This window comes from Periophthalmus magnuspinnatus, chromosome 13, assembly GCF_009829125.3.
Source record: "Periophthalmus magnuspinnatus isolate fPerMag1 chromosome 13, fPerMag1.2.pri, whole genome shotgun sequence".
Classification (NCBI taxonomy): Eukaryota; Metazoa; Chordata; class Actinopteri; order Gobiiformes; family Gobiidae; genus Periophthalmus; species Periophthalmus magnuspinnatus.
Genome location: NC_047138.1, coordinates 5,518,156 through 5,530,964, shown reverse-complemented (window position 1 = coordinate 5,530,964; position 12,809 = coordinate 5,518,156). Strand labels below are relative to the sequence as shown.

Here is a 12,809-nt window from a genome sequence, read left to right as displayed (position 1 = left end):
AAAATATGTGTGAAGCTGTCTGTGAGGTTCTTGTCACTGATGGCAATTAGGAAAGTAGTGACAGGCAGAATAAAGTCCTGAAAGAGGGAAAGACGAGCTCTAAAGGTCTGTCAGTAAATCCACTTTACTGCTTTGGGCTTTCTCTACTTTTAATGCAAGTCCATTAAGATGTGCCAAGAAGGCGCATCATGATATTTCAAGATAGATTTTTATAGCTCCTATGAACAACGCTACAATATTCAAGTCCAGGAGATTTGAACCAAGGACTCCAAACCAATTTTGCCTTTCTATAAATAGCTAAACTAGATTGTGGTCTGTATGCTTCAGTCACTCCTGAGTCCAGCACAAACTCACTTTAAATACTGAAGTGGTGCGGTTTAAATAGTGAAGAAACAGCATTAAGGACTGCACCCTTGGCACTTGGCTCAGAGGGAGACACAGTTAAGTGTGCACTAGATCCAAAGCAGGAATCTTAATGCTATACATTTATTAGAGCGACAGTTACAACTTAACCTGCTTATGTATCATGTATATTTGTAAGAGATGAAAGAAAGTATACAGATTTGATTTATGTATGTGTTATGTAATAATAACAAGAGTTGGATGTTTACTCAGATTTAAATCCTGATAGTACAAAAATTGCAGCTGTTTGAATAATTTGAATTGATAGTTTCTCATAATTATGTAATCTGCAGGAGATTCAAATGAATAACTCTGAGGGAATTTATTTTTCTCATTTTCATTCTTCCAGCTGTGGAATTTGTTGTCTGTCTTTGACCCTGGCAAACTGTCAGAAGCAATGGGTGACTGCAGTGCAGCGCCCAGGGACACTTCTCCAGATCTTGAACTAAATGGAGTACAACATTTCTGTAGGGAAATTTGTCCTCTGCATTTGACCCATCCTTCAATGCCACTGGGGCACCTTATCAGGAGGCTGCAGTGCTGCGCCCGGGGACCCATCTCCATGATCTTGTGTTAGGTTTGGTCACGTCTATCTCCGCTGGAGGATTGTAGCTGTTGTGCATGTTTTAGTTTGATGGGAGAAACAGGAGTGCCCAGAGTAAACCCGCCCAGACACGAAGAGAAACTCTGCACAGAAGGGCCCAGGCAACCCAGGGATCAAACCCGGAACTTTCTCACTGTGAGGCGAGTGCTAACCACTCAGCCACCATGTCCTTTTGCTTATTGTAATAGTGAATGACCCAAAGAGACAGAATATACTATAGTTATTCATACGCTCTAAACATGAATCAAACTAACCTCCATTCAAGAGCTACGTCAAATGTAGCAATAAATACAGTATTGTTTACCCCATGACCATAATCAATATTCAATTTACTAACAACGTAACACAATAGCAGCTGGTTCAGCAAAACAACTGGACATATTTTTCCTTCACCACCAGCGTGTATAGATTTTAGAGAAATTTTCATCTGTTACATTTCTATCATGAAGAAGCCACTGGCATTATTGGGCCTGCACAGTATTTATAAAGAGAATGTTCAATATACTGCATATACTGCAGTTAGAACAAACCAGTGCAAGGACAGTCTACTTCCATCATAGACTATATCCTATAATTCTGGCTATGTTTACATCAACATTGTACTGCCTTGGATGCGAGCTTTTACGTGTATTCCGATCTGTAAATGCAATCTGGAAATATATAATTTGGGATGATGTGAAAAGTCCCGTAACTGGCCCACAGCTTTATCATCAGTTAGGATTTGCAGCCATGATGGAAGCCGCCTCACTCGTGCGCCTTGGGACTGGATGCAGAGATGAACAGATGTTGGCTCTAATCAGGGGTCCGCTGTATCCGTATTGGCAATGAATCACTTATTTACCTGCAGTACATGTTTTCAAATGCTGCTAAATCTGCTTGAGGGCTGGTCTGAGATGTATAATGTAAATTAGCCAAATCAGTTGATCTTGATGGAAATTGAAAATGTCTTGGAGTACACAGCTGTTCCGCCCCTTTAAATCCCTATCATTATTGACACGGGCCGGCAGACATGTGTGTTTGGGGGTATTTGCTAATTGAAAATGACAAGTCTGGTGAAGGCGTGTCCTTGGGGATAGTTGCGAGAGAGAATGCATCCCAGCAGTGACAGAGTATGGGTCTAGATAGAAACTGTCTAGCAAAATAGTGGGACCCAAGGGAGCCCTATTTTTACAGCAAAATCTGAGACTAATAGTGAAAATGGAGAATAAAGGACCCTTGCAGATCCCACTTTGTATTCAACACATCCCCAAAGACTGTTGTTATTCAGTGATGTGGGGAAAGATAATTCAAAAGACAGTGATATATGGCTTTCTGTACAGGCTTGGGTGTAAAGGGCATATGTAATGATTCCTTGACTGGAAAAGAAATAAAGCGTTGGGGCAATTTTGAAAGCAATAAACTGCAAATCCTTACAGTGTCCACAAGAGGTGCATTGTACAGCGTATTTCTACATAAACAAAACATGAGCTAAAGCAACAGACTGGCAATATGTCGTTAATATTGAAATAGTTTGGAAGAAATGCAAAAGTTGAAGACTGAGAGTGTTTTGTGTTTCATAAGAAAACTGCCCAAAAAGTGGCAAAAAAGTAACATAATTAACAGAAATGTGCTGTGTAATCTAACATTTGTTCAATATTTTAACTGCAACAAAGACATTTACTGGCATGTTTGAGCTTAAAAAATATATTCATTTATGTTAATTTTCCTCGAAGAAACTAAGCTCTGCAAAAAGGCTACTCAAAGCGTCTTTTTCGGAGGGTTATGTAATAAAAGGATGTTGACTTTCTCGTCCTAGGTCCACTACATTACTTTGATCATGCAGTGATTGCTGTATTGATTCGGCAAAGGAATTAGGACTAGATGGTCTACTCTAGGTCGTACTCATGGAAATAGAGTACAGAAACACATGCTGTATCAAAATGCATGCGGACTTTTCTTTCCATTTTAATAATATCAATGTTTTTTTAATTCTCAGTGTCCACATTACACACAGTTGATTCCCAAACAGAGCCGTGACTCATTGAGCGTTGGGCATCAGTTCAGAACATTTGCGATGACATTGCATTGTTAGATTTAAGCTATTCTTTTTTTAGAATGTTGCAGAGCTCGACTGTGTCCCCCTCCTCCTCCTCCTCCTCCTCTTCCTCCTCCTCTTCCCCTCTCCAGTTGCCCCGTATGTAGCACATTGTTGTAGTGAACCCTCTGGTCTCAAGAGGGCACAAAGACAAAAGTCCCTCTGGAGCCATCTGACAACTTAATTTATATAATTGCTTAGAAGAGAGAGTGACTTTGAGCCCCCTCACCACTTGTCACTGTTATGAATGACTTTGATTTGATGTCCGGTGAGTCAAACAAACAAGCTACCCAAGTCCCATTTGCTATGTCGTGCTAAACATGCGTGAAGTCGAAAATAAGCACAGTTAATTTAATTACAGGCTTGTCTTCCTGTCCCTGAAAGACGATAGCCGCGGTTGGCCTGTCTCTTCAGATGCATCCAGCCGATTCTGCCACGCGCCACCACAAATGTTCACGTGTAAAGCAGGAGTGTAGTGTTAATTAACAGCAGTGCCATAGCAGCAGTGCTGTGTCTGAACACTCTGTGCAAAGGCCTGTGTGTTTGACTCATGTAGCTGGGCCCTGGTTGGTTAATTAGACTGCACTTTATGTGTTGGTCTTTGTATCCTCCGCGTGTTCCTCTGTCATGTGGAGATACCTGCAGGCTGCGCTCAAAGGTTAATAAAGGCACAGGCAGAAAGCGGTTATGGATTATGAAATACTGGGGCTCTGTTTTAAAGATCTGCACACTAGAGATGTATCGGTCAGACAAATCCTTCCAGTGACATATCAGGAATGAAAAACAGTGTAAATCAAAACAAATACATATTTAACGCTGTTCACATCATTTTAAATATTCAAACCACAATGTCATGCCGTTGTAGCCCCTGACAATGCTACGATTCAAGAGGAAAACTCATCATTATTTATGTGATTTCACCTTATTTCATGACTAATTTACCATGATTTAGTTGGCATTAATATTCCAAATTGAATCAGTGTTTTTAAAGCTGTATGTTTTTTTTTTTTTTTCTTATTTTCTTCATGGAGATGTTAGTGCTTTGCCTAAAAATGTTCCATATTAACACATTTCCATGGAGACACCCCCAGGCCGAGTTACATCTGGATTTGTCTCGATAAAAACACCTGTAATTGAATAAATGCAACATAAGTAAGTTTAATGCCATACCGTGCAACTCCCAGGCAAAAAAACCAATATCTCCAATAAAGACAAGCTATCAGAAAGGTTACACAGTGCACCTTTAACGCATGAATCACAGTATACCCCCTTGACGTAGTAGTATATGGTATGAGAGAGCCGTAGTATCGCAGGTGATGGCAGGTTTGTGTGTGTAACCTGCTCCTGTCGGGATGGGGGCGTGTACATTGAGCACAGAGGAGTCATGATGCTGATGTCGGGGCAGAGCCTGAGGATAAAGTGTTTTTCTGTACGCTCCGTCTGATTTTATGTGACAGTAAAAGGCCTTATCTAGCAGGGCCATGATGAAGCACGGCCCTCTTTGATTTTTTATCAGCTGTGCGTACGTTTAACAGTCTCACGCTGGAGACAGATTACCGAGATGGAGGTGTGAACGGGCGGTGGGGGGGCAGAGGAGCCAAATATACAGGCGCATATAGAGCTGCTGAGGCCAGATCTGCATCACGCTGATAGTCCAAATGGAAAGATTAGCTCCAGTATCTGTAACGCTTTTGACCTTCAGGACTAAGTGTTTGATCTTAAATATTTGTCATGAACATACAACAAATTGAAAGATAGAGGCTAGGGCTGGGCAATTATTAGAAGTTTAATCAAGAAAATTCAGTTATTTCTAATTGTCACTGATATCCTCTGTCAGTAAAAACATGTTGCCTGGAGCAGAGTTCACACTTTGGAGCAAGAAATAGGCAGATTTTTGCATTAAATTACTATGATTAAAAGTCTTGTCTTGAAATAAATATTGAAAGCCATTTATATTTTATTTTTGAAATAATCAAAAATTGAGATTGATCAATATGAGAAAAGCCAACCAGCCAAGAGAGACTAAAAAGTGAAAAATGTAAGATACGCTAAACCATCAGTGTTTGTGTTCCATCTTAAACTCAGGATGGCATTGCCATAGACGTTGCATTGTGCCCCGAGGAATTTGTGCAGGTGTTTTTTTTTTTTTTACCTGATTAAAATTCATTGAAGGCCAAAACCTTCTTTCTGTTCTAGTGGCATCTTAATGAGTAAATCATGTCTGTGAGACAGAGAGAGTGGCTCCAGCCAAGTGTCTGCAGTCTCAAGATAAATCAGATTGCCTTGACAGATCAGTCTTTTGTATTCATTATGATTTCTTTTGCACTAGCCAAAATAACCAGCTCATAATTAGTCTCCAACACAAACGCTTTTTGGTTTTACTGATGCATATCAAAGAGGTTATCATTCAAGGTCTTGTTGTGTCAAAAATGTAAGTGTAATGTGGGGCTGCTATTGGCTAAAAGATCTAAAAATGAGGATACATCTGTGCCACATGTGAATACAAACCACCAAAAAACTCATAACATTTGAAACAGTGAATATTTTGACACAGGTCAGCATTGAAGTCCATGATCTCAGCGTTGCTGCGGGTCACCTTTCCTACAGCACAAAGTCATGCATCTTCCAGGCTCATGATGAGTTGGTGCGTTCCAGTCTCGTGCTTCCCTTCTCTGGAGAGATGAGGTGTGCACAGCACACAGGTATCTGTCAGAACACAACCAGAAGTCTGCTGCGACCGCCTCCCCACCAGCTTCATGTTCATCCTCCTGTGACAAACACTGAATTTATTCTGCTCAAGTGAGCACATGTGCACCATTCAGCATGCTACAGTACAGTGTGCAGCAGATGAACAACTGTCAGACTTTTAAAAGGCACTTCATGACAAACTTAATTGAACTCCATGAAAACATGTATTTATTCAAAAATAATATAATAAAAATAATAAAAAGTGGAACACTTTATGGGAGGAAGTAGAGGCTCTTGATGCTGTGTTTCATCTATAGATTTAACCGAATCCTTTGAGTCTATGGTGTAATTGTACTTTCAGTCATGCTCCAAGTGCATGTTGTAAACAGAACCCAGTACAAAGACTGATGTTGCTACTTGCTAACATTATTGGGTTTGGCAGCTGTGCTGAGGACCATTTGGGCTTTAACGATAAAAGGTTTACTATCCAATACAATGCTACACTAAACAGCAGAGCTTCTCAACTGTGGGGCTCTGGGTTTGTCCCTGCTCATTTAAATTGACACTTTTCTTTTGTTCTTTCATTACCAAATGCCTTTTCACTGTTAGTCCTTTTTTAGTATTTGTTCAAAGTAAAAAGGTGGGTCATTATTTACATGTCAATAAAATCATTTCAGTTACTCATTTGTTTCACAATAGAACAGCTTTCAAAATTCAGACATTTTGTCATTTTGTAAAAACCTCATTTTGAATTGAATTCTTGCAGGGCACAAAAGTAAAGTGATGCTAACAAAAACAGCTTGAGAAGCATTTTCAGAAGTGATTAGACTAATTGTCATTTTGGTGAGCACACTTTGTAGAAAATCTCCAGCTCTTGGATGTGTTGGTGCTTAAAATAACCCTTTCAGCTTCACTCTTCACGTCATCTACTGCATTTTATTTTCACAATATTTTGTACGGCGCCTCAGACTTAGAAACGGGTTGTACTTTAATATCTACTTTTTATCCTTTTGTGTACGTTTTTATGCTTTTTGCCCAACACAGATGATTTGTTTTGTGTTTTGTAATGACATTTTCTAAAAGCAGTATCTGGTTTAAACTAAGCAGTGGCAGATCAAAGGGATTATTTAAGTGGAAACGCCATGTTCAGTGGAGCAGCTTTTGTTGTATCACTCTATTAGGAAGAAAGGAGGCAGACAGCACAAATTAGATTCAAATGGAGAATCAAGTAGCTTATCTATTATTACTGTGGCTGTGCACTGACTTGGTAGTTATGGTTATGTTTTGTAGATTCATGTTGGACATACAGCACATTTATAGAAGTGTGAGAGTGTTACAAATCATTATATGTGAGAAATGACAAAACGTAAGAGTATTTTGCACTTTTAGGATGGAGAGTAATTTATTAAAACCTAAAAGAAAAGAAAATTTAAACAACTATATGATTGTATTTTGATTGGACAGTGGATCCCTCATTGAAACCCTCCTAAAGCAGAAGTCTAAACCGTTAAGAAGCTTCTCACATGTCCCTAGCTCTGTTTGTTGTTTCTTTTTAGTATTCACATTTGTGCATTTTTGGTTGCACTTGCACAGCTTTAACACAGCCTCATCAGCTCTAATGCCAAATCAAAAAACTACGCACCAGACTCCGACTTTCTGTTTGCAGACAACAAAACCTTTTACAATTAGATGCAGATAGTGCGCCGCATTCTTATTGTGCTGCTTATTTTTGTTATTCTTATTCACAACGTGCTTATTTTATATTTATACTCCGGAGAAAAAAGCAAATTGACTAAATTAAAAAGTTGAGTAGTGATTTAAACTTGATTTTTGTTCTTATTCACGTGCAAAAATAAAACCCTCTGCTGATGAAAGTTCTTAAAAGTGCCCTCCTGGCGGAATATTTAGGATGGAAAAGCAAACTTACACAATAAATATTCGAAGGAACATATTTTATTGTATTTGGAGCAAGTGGATCAAGTATATTGCCGCATTTAGACCAGACTTTTTTGACTTTCCTGTACAATGAATATACAGTGTTTGACTACACTTTGTTTTTCCTGTGAGCTCCAGGTTTTTGTAATAGTTTTGTTTTTCCTTTTTACTTTTCTTAATACACCAAAATGGCATGGAACTAAAAGAACATGGTGTAGTTCTGAAAAGTACTTTTACGTATAAGCAAGTAGTACTTTGAATAATAATAATGCTGCTACGTGTAATATCTGAACTGGAAGGAATGTGCTTGTACTATGTGTTCCACCTGAAATAAAATACAAAAATTGAAAAGAAAGTTCCCTAAAAGTACTTTGAGTAGACTGTTTGCCTTTGCCCTTGAGTTGGTCGATGAGAAATCCTGTCCGATACAGTCAAAACTATGAAAATGAGAGGAAAAACGCGAGGAAAAGAACATTTGACGCTACAATAAAGTGGATTTAGTAAAGAATCGCTGGACCCTAATCTACTTTAAAGTTATTTGCAATCAACAGCTCATTCTTTACAACTAAAACAGAGTAAAATCATGATCCACGTGTGTGTTTTTTCTACTAAATACCAGATTTAAAGCATAAACTTGACTCCTCCTCTTACAAAACCCTTTTCTAGCGCCGCTAACAATACACTTACATTTTGCTTTGACACTTACAAGCAGAAGTTACGTAACTGAGGAAGAGAAAAGATTATTTTGAGTGTGTAATAGGAGGTTAAATAACAATCCTCTTAACATTGTGGATTATAGAAAGTGTGCCGCCTGTGATAAAATATGCCACAAAGGTTATTCATATAGGCGTGACTTTGGTGGTAAAAAGCTGTTTTTAGAAGACTCTTTGTCAGCAGTGTGTTGTTTTTTTTTTACTCGATTCCCAGGTTTAACGTTCTCCTTTCACCGGAGCTGCTGTGCCGGTTCACATTGAATATAATAATTGATTTATGCAATTCTAGTTGTTATTGTTATTTTCAAAGATTTATTGCTGCCTGTGACGACTGTGTATTGCCAGTGTTTTGAATAAAATGGATGCAGTTTGGATCCTCCGGTGTAGTTTTCTATTAAACAGCGCAGAATACAAATAGGCTTTACAGGCGGTCCTTCTATTATATCAGAAACATAATAGAACAGGTGCAGCAAGTGTTAATTTTGCAGCATCAATTAGCAGCACACAGTCTTCACAGCAGGTCACGCGATAACTACAGCCTCAGCATTTCGCACGTAAACAGATATCGGTTTTGTACGATCGCTAACCATGTTTCACCAGTAAATTAAATAAAAACCCTCATATTTAAAGTGGAAACATTGACTCGAGGTTGTTAGGCCCGGGACAGCACATCTCTCGTTGCGTTTGAGCTGAAATCAGGAGAGATCCGTGTTGTTGTTTTTTTGTTTTGTTGGCTATAATAAAATGATTTCTATCTATCTTTAAGTTGAGAGCGTGTAGACAATAAGGCCTGTCATGATAACACATTTTAAAGTGCGATATATTGCTGAAGTAAACATAAAACGATAAAAGATAACATCCAAACCAGATCATAAAGCAGAATTATCCACTCTAAATGTACAATATAGTAAAATAAATGTTCATAATACAAACTTCTACACAGGGCCGGTTCAGCTTTTAAGCAGACTGAGCAGCTGCTGAGGGCCCCGAGGCCAGCAGGGGGCCCCCAAGAGGCCATACATTTATATTGAACATAATATAATATGTCAAGTTTTATTGGACAGAGGGTTTGTGTGTTTACAGCAGCCTAAATATCCCTCTAAAACTACTACATTTGTTTTGTATCTATAGTAGTAAAATATCTGCTGCTGCTACGTTTGTTTTTTAGTCGGGCAGAGGTGAGGGCGGCTCTGTGTTTACACCAGTGCAAGGACCCGACATAATGGAAATGTAAGCCCACTGTCGCCAACTGAAACACATTAAAATCCACCAGAAACGAAGAAAAAAATGTAAAAAATCTTCACCCCCCCACACACACTTATATGTTTGTTCTGTTCTTGTGACTGTGGTAGTCGTGACATTCTGGATGTTTTCAGTCTGATGTTGGTCATAAAAACACAAATACAACTGGTCAAATTGATGAGAGCAGAGTCATAATGTTGTCAAAAGTGAATCACCAACAGCTGAGCCAGGAGGGGGCCCCAGAGACAAATTCAGCTTAGGGCCCCCTGAAAGCTAGAACCGGCCCTGCTTCTACACCTCAAATTGCATGATTGTAGTACAGAACGTAGTACACGACACATTTTCCCACTAGTACAATGAAAAGTACCCACGATAAACACTGACCCCCAAAAATGATTGTTCCATCTGTCATGTAATGAACAGTAAATCGATACAGTATTTATAGTGACAGGGCTGTAGACAATATGAAGAAGCGCAGTACACAGGAACGGAGGACGCAGTAAATGAAAGTGAGAGGTAAAAATGTGTTTTTCGCTCCAAATACTGTTTCTGATCACAGACTCAGACATATATGTTTGGAAATCTGATCCTTTAGAATTACGATATGTGGGTTTTTTTTTTTTCGCCTAATAACTCGAATCTTGTTTGGATGACGCATTTCTTGTTCTTGTTGAAGGAGGGGAAAAAAAATGAGCGGGCGCCGGTGCAAAGAGAGAGAGGGCGCTGTCAGAAACACGTGCTCTGTCACAGGTTTTGTGTTCGCTTTAGCATTTTCACCTCTCACTTTTAGTTTCCTCGCCCTCGATTCCTGTGTACTACGCCTGTTCGCATTATCTCAACTTAAAGACAGTCACGTGACGCCATCGATTTTTTTTTTTTTTACTTTAGAGTTTGTAGTCAAGGAAAATCGGATGGCTACACTTTATAATAACCAGCTTAATTAGCGTTAATGAAGCAAGAAGAAAAACTGAATTCTTTATGAACACGTAGTTTATTCATAGTCCGTCAGGCTTGGTAACTACTTAATTTAGATGTTGGGAGCGTAGACTCTATATATAAATGGACATAAAAGCCTGGTAGCCCGCTCGTTCCAAATAAAAGTGATCATGAGCTCCGTTTCCGGCTCCATCGACCCTGGCTCCAATTCACTTTTCATTATAAATCTGTCGTCCCTCTCTCTGTCCAAATCCGCCCCGTAGCCGCCAGCGTCGATGAGCTTCATTTGACAGGAGCGGGTGAACAGTCTGTGGTTGGGAGTACGGTCAGGGCGTTATTTAAATAGTTACTACTCATGCTTTATTAAGACGAATCCGGTGCGGTTCTTATAAAGTGTTGGATTTGTAGTGCACTGTTGACACTCTGCTCTCGTTGTGTACCTGAGCCTTTGTGCCAGCTCCTCACATGAGACAGTTTGGCCCAGTGCCCTCAGTCCTTGAACGCTTTGATGATTCAACACCACGATATCGTTGATTTTCTATACACATTTTACTCTGCATGTGTTGTCAAAGAAGAACAATACAGCAGTTGATTATGTAAATATGTGTACAGTATACACACTTGAAGGGAATGTATTAATGTGATACAAATGCAGCTTTAAGGACCCAGACATTTTAATCTGATTATTTGTTAGTGACTGATTTGGGATTGTACAATGGTCTTTCAATTTGCCGTTTTGTCTCCCTAATTAAAAAAAAAAAAAAAAAGCTTACATTTATTTATTTATTTTATGCATATTATTTATTTGTTTATTTTTTATTTTTTTTATTTAAAGCCAGATAGACTTACAAGTGAAGCCTTTGTTAGAATTTGCTGCTTTGTCTCCCTAATAAAAAAACAAAACAAAAAACAAAACAAAAAAAACCTTACATTTATTTTATTTTTTTTGTATATTATTTATTTATTTATTTATTTTTTATTTATTTAAAGCCAGATAGACTTACAAGTGAAGCATTTGTTAGAATTTGCTGCTTTGTCTCCCTAATAGAAAAAAAATAATTTAAAAAAATAAAAAATACTTACATTAGTTTTTTTTTTTTTTTTTTTTGTATATTATTTATGTATTTATTCATGTATTTATTTATTTTAATTAATTTATTTAAAGCCAGATAGACTTACAAGTGAAGCATTTGTTAGTGACTGATTTGGGATTGTACAATGGTCTTTCAATTTGCTGCTTTGTCTCCCTAATTAAAAAAACAAAAACAAAAAACAAAAAACAAAAAACAAACAAAAAAACAAAAAAAACAACATGCATTTATTTTATTTTATTTTATTGATTTATTTTTATTTTATTTTATTTTATTTTATTTTATTTTATTTTATTTTATTTTATTTTATTTTATTTTATTTTATTTTATTTTATTTTATTTTATTTTTTATTTTATTTTATTTTATTTTATTTTATTTTATTTTATTTTTTATTTAGCTATTTATTTATTACATTTTGTGTTTATTTATTTAAAGCCAGAAAGACTTAAAAGTGAAGCATTTTTAAATACAACATTGTAGGTCCAAGCCACAAAAAATAACAAGACAAACTGACACAAATAACAAGACAGAAGCCATAATGGGACAGTTTGTAGACAAGACAAAACATAAAAATAAATAAAATAAACCATGAGTGAGTGTTTATGTGTAGCGTGTGCGTCCGTGCGTGTCCGTCTGTGTGCATCTGTGTGTGTAGCCAAAGCATGTTGACGTTGAAGGGAAGAGACAGTGAGAGTGAGAGAAAAATATTTCGAAGCGAGATATGAAGATAGAATAAAAACTGATAGTGATTACGTGTTTACATTTATGACAATACACTGTTGAAATGAAAAGAGTGTTACACATTTTGCACGTCGTACTGGGGTCCAAACTGGAATACAGAAATGTCTGAAAGGCTATGAACAAAAGCTTTTATATTATTCATCTCCTGTGTTGTTGTTTTTTTTTTGTTTCCCTGGAGCGGAGCTAGTGCCACAGTTGAGAGGCTCTGGATTAAACACTTATGATTCAACATTATAGAGAGCGGCTATCATACGGACGCTTTTTGCAGGCTATTTACCAGTGAGAATACAACTTCAGCTTGTTAACGGTGTCTGCTGGAGATGTCACGTCACCATTAATGTGAGAAGAGACATCACAACTCCCAACTTTACAATTATCCGCA

General features: G+C 37.7%; 1 protein-coding gene across 2 annotated transcripts in view; it reads left to right on the top strand.

Annotated features, from left to right (window-relative positions):
* Positions 1-12,809, top strand: part of cntn5 (contactin 5) — a 79,383-nt gene that overhangs the window by 1,276 nt on the left and 65,298 nt on the right. The gene's annotated exons all lie outside the window — the stretch shown is intronic.